General features: G+C 46.5%; 1 protein-coding gene across 3 annotated transcripts in view; it reads right to left on the bottom strand.

The window, feature by feature from the left end:
• Window positions 1–12911, bottom strand: part of RHBDL3 (rhomboid like 3) — a 62362-nt gene that overhangs the window by 26310 nt on the left and 23141 nt on the right. The gene's annotated exons all lie outside the window — the stretch shown is intronic.

Here is a 12911-nt window from a genome sequence, read left to right as displayed (position 1 = left end):
GCAAAGCAAATGAACACCATGTCAAAGCAAAAGTGACAAGGAAGGCACATGCCACTTTGAGAACGTAAAGCAGAGTCACTAGAAGGCAAGTCCCAGGTGAGACCTGGAGTGAATCCCACTCTGACCAAAAAACATCACTGTTCTCCCTAAGTGGCTAATCTAGAAATGCCACTGATGAAAAGAGACACCTTTACAAGGCTGTCCAAACTTCTGACTGTTCCAGTGGCCTCTAGGGCACTCTGTGAGGGGCTGCCAGCTCACAGGGCACAGCCTCAGCCCTGACAAAGCCAGTGCTGGCACCACACCAAGAACGTTTCTGATGTGCTTGGAAAACTAGGAGCTGCAAGCTGCCAGACCAGCCTGCACTAGCCTTAGTGCAGTCTGATCTCTACCAGTTCTCTGTTGCCGGGAGATTTTGCCTTTGATTTCCCAAACTTGGCTGTGAGGACCCTGGTGCTCGCTGGCCTCCTTTTGTAGATAATGATATCAAGCTTGTTGGCCGGATTGAATGGCTGTCAGGGGGCACGGTGGTCAGGAGGGAGCCTTTTCATGAAAACATTTGGGACATAATAGGGCCTTGGCAGAGCCAAAAAGGTCCTGACAATTCTCACTCTTTCCTAATGGAAAACAAAAGTTGAACAGGCGCCGGGCCTTCGATCAGACACAGCGGAGTAAAGGCTGCCTTGGCAAGGGAAGAGGTGGCAAGGAAGATGTGGCAGAGGAGGATGCCTGCCAGCAGCAGGGCTGGCACAGCTCTGCAGTGAGCAGAACAGCTATAAAACTGATCAGCCTCAGGCACGGGCTGCTTGTTTAGAGGCTGCAGTGCCCATGTGCAAGGATCTGGTCCATCTTCTTCTGGCCTGAACACCTTTGTCATGTTGCTCTGCTCTCCCCAGCTGCTTGGCTGACGAGGAGCTGTCTAACCTGAGCAGGGAGGTCACAGCTTCTTGCTGGATTATGGCTGACTGCCTTTGGTCAAAGCAGCAGCCCCTCTGTGAAGAAGCTGCTGGGGCAAGTGGATTACACAAAACAAGATAAACCAAGTGACCTGCAGACAGTCAGAGCTGGGCACTCTCTCCTGTTCTCTGCCAAAGGTTGTCCTGCCCTTGTGAGGTGGCCTGGATGTAACGTCCCTGACAGATGGGACCCAGAGCCAAAGGTGGATTTCATCAGCTGTTTACTGTTAAACAAAGGCTTAATATTAATCCCTGGAGAAGTTTAGCTCCCCTACTCCAGCCCGCTATAATGCTTTGAGTTAACAGATCAAACTCTAAAACCAACCACAAAAGTCAGGGCTTCTGCACTCGGGCTCAGCTCTGATGAGTTTTGGCTCCTGCTGTGACTCTCAGCCAGCCTGTTTGTGGTGCCCAATCCCAGACACATACCCAGGAAATAAAGTATTATTAGCACAATACCTGGGATGACCTTTCTCAAGGGGAATTTGTAGGAGCTGGGAGATGAGTCATTCAGTGAACGGATCTACGACCTGCAACCACATAGATCCGTTCATCCTTGTTTCCAAAAAACATTTGACCTAACCAACATCTTACTTAAATGCATCATTTTAACTGCATCTTGATATTTAAAATGTCAGAACCTAGCTTGCCTAGGACAAAATCATTTGATCCTTGAAGGCTTAAGTACCTCTCTACTTTGAGGGTCAGGGTCAACACCCAAAGTGTGGGACTCTCCCCATGCCGTGTGCTCACTGACTTTGTAGGAAGGAGCAAGGGCTGCAGCCCCAGGGGACATGGCTATTCCTTCAAAGGACAGATGAGATACAGAGCTGAAGCACACAGGCCCCCAGAGAACAAAAGAACTGCTGAGATCACAAACCACTTTTCCCAGACTTTGTTCTGCTTTAAAACCTACCAAAAAGAAGCATTTTGTAACCAAGAACAGAAATTACACAACGGCTTCAGAGCTTCAAACCAGCCCTCAAGGACACCCTAATGACTTCAGACTCTAGAGCTGGAGCTGATACATCCTGTCACTCAGGATGTTGCTGTTACTGCCTTCCAAAGGCACAGCTGAAGCTGTAGCTGTCTGCTGGCTACAAGTGAATCTGCTTCTTTCTCACACCAATAGGCACCAGCATTCCTCCTTCAGCTCACTGAAGTCTTGCTGCTTGCTCCACAAAAATCAAAGCAGTGGTAGAAGGTAGCTGGTGTTTTCTGTAGTGTAATCTGGCTATCGAGTTTCTTCTCGTCTTCCATGTTATTATATATAATAATCTTTTGGCACCATGTTAATGATAATAATTAGAAATAAGTTTAAAGCAAAACAGTGGATCTGTACAATGTGAGAGTAAGAGATGAACAATGAACAACTGACATCTAAACTCAAATACCTCAGAGCAGAGTCAGAGCACAGATTCCACAACTTGGAGCAGATCGTTTTACTGTCACCCCCAGCTGTAAGGAAGTCCTCTCACTTATGCTTAAACAATTTTTAAATTGTGTAACATTTCTCTATTAAAAACATAAAAAGATCTCATCTGTCACCACTCAAAGTCTACACCAATACTTCAAACGGCTTCAAACCCTGTTTCTGGTATCACAGCTATCCACAGATTCAAGGGGTTGAGCAGGTCCTGCATATCCTGTGTCCCTACACATGGCAAATCATAGAATCATAGACTGTGCAGAGTTAGAATGGACCCATCAGGATCATCGAGTCCTCCGTGCTCCATCCAGCTCCTCGCCCTATGCAGGACAGCCCAAGAATCCCATCATGTGCCCAAAAACGTTGTCCAAACGTTTCCTGAACTCAGATAGGCTCAGTGCTGCGACCACAGCCCTGAGGAGCCTGCTCCAGCACACAACCACCCTTAGATATCTGACCTAAACCTCTCCCTGACTCAGCTCTAGCCGCTTCCTTGAGTCCTTTCACTGGTTGTAAGAGCGAAGAGATCAGAACCTACCCCTTCACTGCCCCCCATGAGCATGTTGAAGACCACAGTGAGGTAGGTCTCTCCTCAATCTCCTCTTCTCCAGGCCGAACAAGTGACCTCAGCCACTCCTCACACAGCTTCCCCTCAAGACCCTGCATGATCCTTTTGGCCTCCTTAGGACATTCTCTAACAGCTCCTTGTCTTTTTCACAGTGTGATGCCCAAAACTACACACAGCACTCCAGGTGACGCTGCGCCAGTGCAAAAACATGTGACAGCAGACTCAAAACGCTCAGCTCCATCAATAATAAAAGAGGCAACTGACCTTTGCTAGCCGCTTCATGCATTTATCCATGACGATCTCCTTCGGGGCCAATTGTTCCACTAGCCCAGCCGAGCACGGGGGCCTCACCCGAGGACAGACAGCGCCCGCAGGCAGCAGCAGGGCTGCGCTGAGCCCGGCTCCAGCCCCACGGGGAGCAAAGCTCCCACAGCACCGGCACCACGGCGCCTTCCCTCCGCGCGGCTCCTTCTGCCTGCCCACGAACCCGGCAGACAAGTGATCAGGGATGAGGAAGCTGTTTTCCCCCCTCGTCCCCCCAGACAATAGAACACTAACGGCAATTTCATGCAAGGTTTCCTCCGCATTTCAATGACAATCACCCTTAACTCCCTTGATCCTCAACCAGGCTCTTAAGCAAAAATGTAAATATGTTAATGACCATAGCAGCCATCTGACCCAGGATCTTAATTCCCCGGCCCAAAACAAACTGGTTTTCTCCTGTTTCTTCCTTATATTAGAGGAGACACACCACAGATTAAAGGTCCCACTGAAAAACTCCAAGACGAAGGTGAGGAGGCCTCACAAACTGTGATAAAAATAGGAAATTCGGTTGAGGAAAGAAAATGAAATCTCAAATTGTTCCTCTTCTTTAATTAAAGACACATCAGCCACGGTTGAGTGAGCAAGTAGGGTGGAGGCTGGTGCTGCAGCCAGACAATGAGTATCTTGGGAAAACTCAGACATTTCACAGAGCGCAGCCAGCTGCTCCTCTCCCCATGGCAAACAGCCCCCAGGGGCATGGGGGCAGCTGGAGAGCCAACAGCTGAACTGGGCACAACGGGAGGATCCTTTAGGATTGCAGGAACACAGTTTGCTACTGCCCAGAGTTTCCTCATTGAAGGGCTTTGTCTCAAAATCACCAAAGATACAGTTGTCTTTCCAGTGGGCAAGGCTCCAAGTAACTTCATCTAATTTGGAAACTGGCCTTGCGTTGGACCTGTTCCTTAAATCTGAATCATTCTGAGGGCCGGTGGTGTCTTCACTTTTGGGAGAGACTGGCCTGGCAGTGTCAGGCCTCCTGGCACTGACCCCAGCTCTGCTCCAGACTAGGAGATTCTGCAAAAAAAAGTGCCCCGAGCTTTAACTTCTCCTCCCTATTATATTGAAATGACAACTCCTGATTCATTTCCCACCAGAAAGGAGCTCTCCACAGTTGGCCTGTTTGTTATTTACGTGTAGGCCTTTTTCCACTGGAAAAGGGGAGTCAATTGCATGCAACATCTTTTCATCTCCAAAGATTTCAGAAACCACTCTGAGCTTTGCTGGGTAACACTTAGATGTCAGATGGCATAGTCTCTGCAATCTAGGGATGCTTAATGATCCTACTCTCTCTCCCAAAGGTGAGAATTGCGTGTGAGGAGCCCTGATCCAGTAGAGAAGGCAGCCAGCCAGAGGTAAATGCATATCCCTCCAACCTGAAATCCAGTTTCTCACCATTTAAAGTCACCTCAGCTGAGCTGCCTGAACACACGTGGTAAAACATTACTGCTGGCTCCAGTGACGCACACTCGCCTCCCCTGTAAATAATGAATTTACTCACTACTGCCCAGACAATATAAAGTGATTAAGGGCTGTCCAGCAGTCCTTTTAGGGCATGTTAGATTGCTTTGACCTGAGGTGAACCCGAGGGCTGGGAACATCATCCAGCTCTCAAAAGCCAGATTGCTTTTAAGCACAGAGGATATTCCCTCACCAAGCAGTGCCCCCAGACACACCTGCTCCCCAGGAAAGCTGCAGTGAGAGCACGGAGCTGCCCAGCTGAGTACTCACCTAGGCCACGAGGCATTCCAGAGAAGAGGGCCTGTCACCTGGATTTAGGTAATTGTGTCTCTGCATGCAGCACATGGCAAAGTGGAGATGGAGGGGGCTGGTATAAGATTGCCTTCTCCCTGAAGAGCAGAATGGCCTGAAAGACCAGGTTCCTGAGCTGCTTGGCCAATCTATAGAGGCATTTCTGTTCTAATTTATGTTCTCCTACTGTCTTAGGCATAAAGACAAGGAAGGGACCTACATTACCACCATCTGCTGTTACCTTCTGCAGAAGCATTTCATCTAAACAGACAGTGGAAGCACAGATTCAACAAGAATGAGAGAATCACAAGATTCAGGAGTGTGCCACTACTCAGTTCAGAGGCAGACAGGAAGGAGGGCTTGGAGCCAGATTTGACTCTTGGCATTGCCAAGATGGCTGGAGTGAGCCCACAGACTTGTGTGGTGTTGTGACTTCCACATCCACATCTACAGGGCACAAGCACCACACCTGTGTTTGTGTGATCCAGCACAGTGAGGGCTGTGCAGAACTCAGAGTGTGGCTGTATGGTGGCTGCAAAGGCAAAGGGCAATTGCCAAGCCACCAGACCAAGCAGCACGGGGACACTGTGAACACAGATGGCCTCCTGGGGAGGTTTCAGCTGCAGAAACCCATCAAACTTTCCAAAGCCAGCTGGACACCACACTGAACTTCTTGACTTTACAAAGGTCATACCCCTGGTCCATAACAACCATAGGCCAAGCAAATCCTACATTTGGAGACTCCAGTAATTTCTGACCCACAGCTTGCAGGGGAAGCCTATCATGCTCAGCCAGGTACCCAAATTCATGTTTCTGTCTCCACACTCTTTTTAATACAACTCTCTTCCTTATCCGTCCTCTGCCTGTGGGTTTCTTGCTGCAAGTCCTTGCTAAGACACTAAGAGAGGACAGAGCTGAGAGGAGCTCACAGGACTCACTGAGTGGGCTTTCAGTCCTCGTCCAGCTCGACATCCCACCACTCTGACCAATCCCACTGCCTCTCTCCAAATCAACCCCCTGGCAGAATACTTCCAGAAATCAGCCTCTAGTCTCAGCTGGGGAATTACAGACAGTGTTCAAGCCACCCAGAACTAAATTATTCAAAATATACCACTGTGCTGGCTTTGAAACCAGAGCTGCTCCCCAGAAGGCAGCCAGGGTAAATAGAAGCTCCATTACCAGCAGCAGTGACAGGCAAGGAGACGCAGCACTGAAAGTGAGGGAGATAATTACATGATTAACGAGACAGCATGGGTGGCAGGAGATGCCCTCCATTACGCCACAAGGCTTAATGCAAAGAGACATGTTTATAGACTGAGCCTTCTCCAGCTCTGCTTCTTCCTGTTTTATTATTTATGGCAGTGCATTAAGACTAATGGAAAGAAGCTGAGGCACTCTAAAAAGTCACAGGTGGGTTTTTTTAGGGAAAATATTATTTTTAATCTTGATCCAGCATTGGCCATGTTGCACATTCCTACTTGGGTAGTTGTCTCAGCTGCAGTAACAGGCTGGGCAGGCTGTGACCCACACTGGTGAGCCATGCATCCAACAGCACCAGCCCAAGCTCTGGTGCTATCTCTCATTCCTGAGATTGTGGACAAGATGAAGCCAACAAGAGACCACCTAGTGATTGGTGTGACCAAACTCACCTGAACAGTTAAAATCTTTTCTTAAATCCTGAGACAAGGGGTTTATAACTTTGCAGAACTGCTTGTCAGCACTGGCCCCAACATTCTTAATGCACAAATGCCCAATCTCTTGCTCTCCCTTTTGAATTCCCCCAGTTTTTAGGCCTCTACAATCTCCTGAAGCAATGAGTTCTGCAGTCTAGATAAAATAAACCCCACTTTTCATCTGGATGGTGTAAGGCATTAAATATCAAAAGCTGAAAACAGCAATATCTATAGGATCATAAGACATGTGATATCCTCATTCACCACCACATAATTATTGTTTATGTGGTTTTAGACATATCTGATTGGAAAATCTCAACATTCTCTCTTAATATTAATGACATCTCTCAGGGCTTCTACATCATGAGGGGATATAATATGTAAGTTACTTCATTCACATCCAAAACGCAACACACTGGGTGAGATGCTGCATTGATTTGGATTACATAACCCACCAGAAGACATAAGCATGCACAGTCAGTCTCACAACCGGGAGACAGACAGGCTCTAATCACTACTGCTAGGAAGAAAATAATAATAAAACCCAAAGCAAACCAGAAACTGATGCACAACAGTGAGAAGAGCGGTTCAGTAGGGGCTGTATTTCAGGCCAAATTCCTGCAGTCAGATCCTTTCTTACCCCTGCGTCAAGTAATTATACACAAGATTTCTGTAAAATTCACTGCTATGGATAATGTCTCCTGTCACAGCTGCATCTATGCTAGTACAGATGAGGCAGCTGAGTCTTCTCATTCAAAACAAGTTTTTGGTCTGATATTATCTGGGAAAAGTTGCATAGGTGATATCACTGTGAAAGAGTCAGTGGAGTTGAAATGTTTCTGTTCTGTATGTGGACAAAAGCCCAATGAATTATCTCTATCACATGATGATGATGATGCACTTTCTGTCCCAGCAGTAACTCTGGAGAACGTTACACAGCAGCTGCTGAAGTTAGTTTTGAATCAGCAGGTCAAGGTAACTTTCATCCAAAAGGTTTTAAAAAGTCATTACAAATACTGATTTTCTGCAAGTCTGGGAACACTGGAAGAACATCAAGATCTGCTTGCTCCCTTTCTTCCAGTTTTGAATCAGCAGTACAGCCCTTCCAACCATGGCTCCAAAACTCCTGTGCAATCACAGTGACAGGCACACACCCCACTTCCTAAACTGTCCAGCAAAAATTTAGTGGGATACAGCAGATCTTGTTGGTCTAACAGCAACCCACAGCAAAGGAACAAATGACTGATATTGAGTAATGCACACTGCACGGAGGATTGGTCTAATATCAGTCAGAATATGCCATAGAAAACACATTATGTCCAGTTGATATTATCTGGATGAGAACACAAACTGGGTGCAGATCATAAGCCAAGGTTGCTGGTATGACTGATTTCTGCAGGGCATCTGACATCACCAGACAAACCTGAGTCTGAGGATTTACTGTGACACAAAGTCAGGCTGTCACACATTCAACATGCTGAAATCTGACTATTTGACAGGTCTCAAAAATAAATCTAAGCCAGAGAACCACAATCATGTGGCAATGCCACTAATGGGGTCCCATGAGAATTCATTCTTCCTCCTACAGAATTCTCATTAGTGACTGGAGCAAACGAAAGAAAGTCTGTACCATGCTCACAGATTAAATAAAGCAGAAACTTACTGAGCATCAGCAAGGTCTTTTGGTAAATCTGGGTACTTGCAAACAATATATATTACATTTAAAAATAAACAGAAAGCCATCTGGACAGGAGCCAGGAATGCCAACGAGTGTACAGGGTGGGAAATGCCATCTTCGGCAGCAGCCACTCCTGGTAGGGGAAAAAACCCCTTGCTTGTTATAAGGAGTGCTCTCAGGGTAACACTGCCTGCAAAAAAGGAACCGTGACCTGCAGGTTTGTAAATGAGGTGACATTACCTCTTTGGCACCTACTTACTGGTACAGTCCGACTGGCTGCACTGACAGGCTCAATTCATTATCTTGTAAAAGGGAAGGGTAAGCAATGACTTGATCGCTGTCCAGAGGAACAGAAATTTGGCAGTACAGGAATCTCCAGCAAGACAAAGGTATAATCACATCTAGGGTCTAGATGTCAAACTGGGCAGCCCTGGATTAGAGAAAGTTGATTATTTTTGCTATTAACAAGTGAAACATCTCACTAACTTCACCAGAAGTTTTACAATTGAATTGCAAGTTCTCCTAGGAGATGAGGTATGGTTGAGGTCAAGCAGAAGATCACTTAGAAAACCTTCTTGCCTACATTCAGAGAGACTAGATGATGCCAAGAGTTCTCTTCCAACCTGACAGCTATTAGGGTTCAGAAAAGCTCAAGGTAAACAGATGCATTTAAAGCTCCAGCTAACAAGTGCCATAGCACACATGCAGCCAAAATGACCCACCTGTACTGCAATTCAAACTACACTTCTGGTTAGAGCAAAAACCATGGAGCAAATGTCCTGCCAAACAGACTGGGAAAGGTATGTAACTCATACCGGTCTTACAGCTGGCTTTGCTCAGTCATGGGGACTAGAAGCTACTAAAGAAACTCTGCTTTCCAAGCTAAACTGGAGCAGAAGTTTATGTCAGCCTTGTGAAGAGGAGACAGAAGTATCACATGATTCCCTGCAATGCCTTGTAGGCACTGGCATTACACTGCAACGACATAACCATCTCAAAGGTACTGCAGACAGGCTGGTTCCAAATACAGCCTGGAGCTGGGAGCATTAATTATTCTCTAACTTCTACCATTTAAATGCTTGAGAGCAAGAAATCCTGACTTGCATCTTTCCAGGGTGATCACAGGAGTTATAGCTTCAGGAAGGAGCCAGACTGCTGGAAGCTGTGGTGGTTTGCATTGTTTCTTAGGTGACCTATCCAAATCATTCCTGAATGACCCCGAAACTTCAGGTTCTATACATTGAACTGCAATAGTAATTTCTGCAGTGTTTGCACTTTACCAGTGTCTGCTATGTTGAATATGCTTTGGTTTAAGGGTAGAAGAGATTTGTCCAAGTGCCAAAGTTGCAAAACCATGAATCGGAAAAATCAAGCTGTGTTTTGGATTCCTACAGGCTCTTATTGGATACAAGGGACAATGTTTCCAGAGCTCTCTCTGTCACAAGTTTTCAAACAGAAAGAAAATGTGTCTGACATCTTAAAGCAAATCATAACTCCACAACAGGAATGCAACTAACTTCATAGGAAGAAGTGTTGTTGTGCAGCATTCCCAGTCCAAGCCTTGCTGGAGCAGAGACTTCTGCCTGCAGGAGACAAGATGCAGGGCTGGCCTGGGGCTAGATGTGCCCTGCCAGGTTCAATGTCTCTGTGGGGCACAAGCACAATGAATGGGGAATCTCTTTTACACACTCACCAGCCTGGCAACAAAACACAGCAGCTTTTGAAACCCCACTTTGAAACAGTTATCGGGGAAAGGGTCCTTCTGAGAGAATTGACAAGTCCTCCCAGAGCCTGGCCCTGCCAGGCTGTATCAGGGGCTCCTTTTAGCCTCAAGAGACAGCAGTGGATGGTCCTTTCACAGTCTCCCACACAACAGACAGCTCGTCCTGTCAGTCGAGCCTGCACACAGTCACTGAGCTCCTCTCCTTGCCTGTCTCCACCTCATTTCTGCCTCCATTACTGAACTGATCAGACTTCCCACAGGCACAGGGTGCACACGAGCTTTCAGAGCACCTGCTTCCTCCAAGCCTATCCACTCTTCCCAAGCTCTACTACTCCCCTTTTATTTGACCAGACTGGCTTGAGTGCAGTTTAACCACTCAAAGCTGAAGCCCCCCGTGGGCACCCACAGGCCAGCAGACCTCCCACTTTTTTCCTGCCACACTGCAGCAGAGATCTGCTCCTTCAGTACCATGGGATGATGTCTGCACACTGCTGGCACTGTGGGAGCTCCAGGGGACCAGGTGCTCAGCAAGCTGGAAAATCTTTGGCAGAAACTGTGGTCCATATTTCCTGTCTGCACCACAAGCACAGGGTCGTGGCTGCATTGAGACCCAGAAACAACGAGCCCTGGCTAATACAATTCACAAGCTCTGTTTCCTGGGAACACCTAAAACACACATTGAAGTGCAGAAATGGCTTAACAAATCTGATACAGCCTCCAAGTAGCTGATTTAAAAGAAGGAAGCAGAGAAGACACAGGCAATAACCATAATCACAGAGCCAACATAATTAAGACAATTCATGGTATGTTCCTCAGGAATGAGGAAATCCAAACAACCTCCCAAAGAGCCACCTGAGAGCTGCAACTGCTGCAAACAAAGGGGAAACAAGCCAGGAGGGAGAGACAGAAAGACCAGACTGAACAGGAAGGTTAGGACATTATAATACACTTCCTGTTCATGCATCATGCTGCATCTCCCAGAAGTGGGGGGAAAAAAGCCTTCTCACCTGCAGGGTAACTTGCAGAGAGACAAATCCACTCAAAACAGTCCCACCAGGCTTCCACTGAGGATTAATCTGCTCATCAGCTGGGGCCAGCTTCTAGAAGAGCATCCTCACAGGGCACACTGCAGACTGCTGGGCTTTGGATGGCCACGGAGAAGAGAGTGCAAAGACACAAAAGGAGGACTGTGGAAGGGGCAGGAGGAGAGGGCAGCCCAGACTGGCTGAGGGGAAGCCCAGATGAATGGAGAAAGGAAAGCAGGGAGGTGAATGAGCAAGAGGTGATGAATGGTAGGGAGGGCATGGAACTTTTACACAGGGCAGAGAGCAAAGACAGACCTTGAATGGGGAAGACTGAAAGATGCCTCTTGAATGGAAGGGGAAAGAGGGAGGAGAAATGAGGCAGGGAGAGAGCTGAGCAGCACAAAGTGAAATAGCGCAGACAGAACAGCTTCCCACATGGACTTGACAAGGCCTTAGAGAGACAGACAAGTAACACTGTGAACTTTAATCCAGGAGCAGACAAGCTGCCTCGAGCAGACAGTGCCACCATCGTCTGTCCCTGTATAATCCCTCCACCATTGGACACCTCCTTTGCCCCCAGCCAACAATTCTCATGAACCCAGAGCAAATCAAACAGCAGCCACCAAAGGTCAGACTGCCCCCATCAAAGGGAGCTGTAGCAAATCTGAACCAGTGACATGGAAAGGGCCAATAGGATAAAGCACCAGGATAATTACAAGCAGCAGCCTAAGAGATGCAAGTGTAACACTGCTCCAAGGGCGGGACAAGATGCAGTTTATATGCATGATATTCTTTATCAGCAATGTTATTTGCGGGGCTTTTCTCCCACTTACAAAGCATGGATAATTTTTTTCAAAACAAAACTTTTCCAAGCAAAGAGATTTCCTGAGATTTCAGTCATGCCAAGACTTTCCTGAGAATTTGCCTTAGATTTGAATACTGATTGTTTAGAAGTTCCTTCAGATTCTAAAACGCCAAAGCACTGGACATTGCCATTTTCAAAATGTGTCCTTAAAAAATGTCATTTACATTCCTATTCAGGCTGCCCAGATGGTTCAGCTCAAATAAAATTAAATATTTTGCCTGAAAAGGAAAAAAACAGTGTTTCCCCCAGCCTTTTGGTGAATTTCAAACAAAACAAAACAAAACAAAAAAATGCTCTCTGTATTATTATTCATCCACCTCCTCCCTTTGCACAGCTGGAGAAAGCAAAGCATTTTAAAAGGGCACATCTTATTATTTGAACCTCACTGGCAGAACTGAAAACTGGATGCCCTCCCATCCTTTTTGGGTGCCCCGTGTCCCTGTTTTCCTCCTGGGTCTATCAATTCATCCTGCATGAACATGTGCCAAAGCTATTTTCCCAATGCAAAGCAAAAGACACAGTGACTCAGCTTAAAAGGGATAGATATAAGGCCTTAAATCATAGTATTTCACTTCATATTTATTAGGAACAACCATTTAAAAGCTAATTCAGTGTCTGGAGCACAAGTTTTCTTGCTCATAAATAGACCCCACTAACAAATAAGCTAAAATGAGAGGTCACAGAAATGTAGTAGAAGGTAGGATGCTCCCTGTAAAAAAAAACCACAATGGAAAGAACCCAGATTTAAATGTAAGATTTGACCCTGCTTTGCCTTTTCAACACATCAGGGAAGTCAAACATACAAACTGGCTTTTAAAGGGTTGCTAGAGGAACCATGAGGGGCCCATCTGTGCCCCAACTTGAGACTCTGTTCTGCCCCTTTCTTTTTTGATGTTCCTTGCACTAAGCAAATATAACAAT

The sequence above is a fragment of the Hirundo rustica genome, chromosome 18, assembly GCF_015227805.2.
Source record: "Hirundo rustica isolate bHirRus1 chromosome 18, bHirRus1.pri.v3, whole genome shotgun sequence".
Taxonomy (NCBI): domain Eukaryota; kingdom Metazoa; phylum Chordata; class Aves; order Passeriformes; family Hirundinidae; genus Hirundo; species Hirundo rustica.
This window is presented reverse-complemented; position numbering and strand designations above follow the sequence as displayed.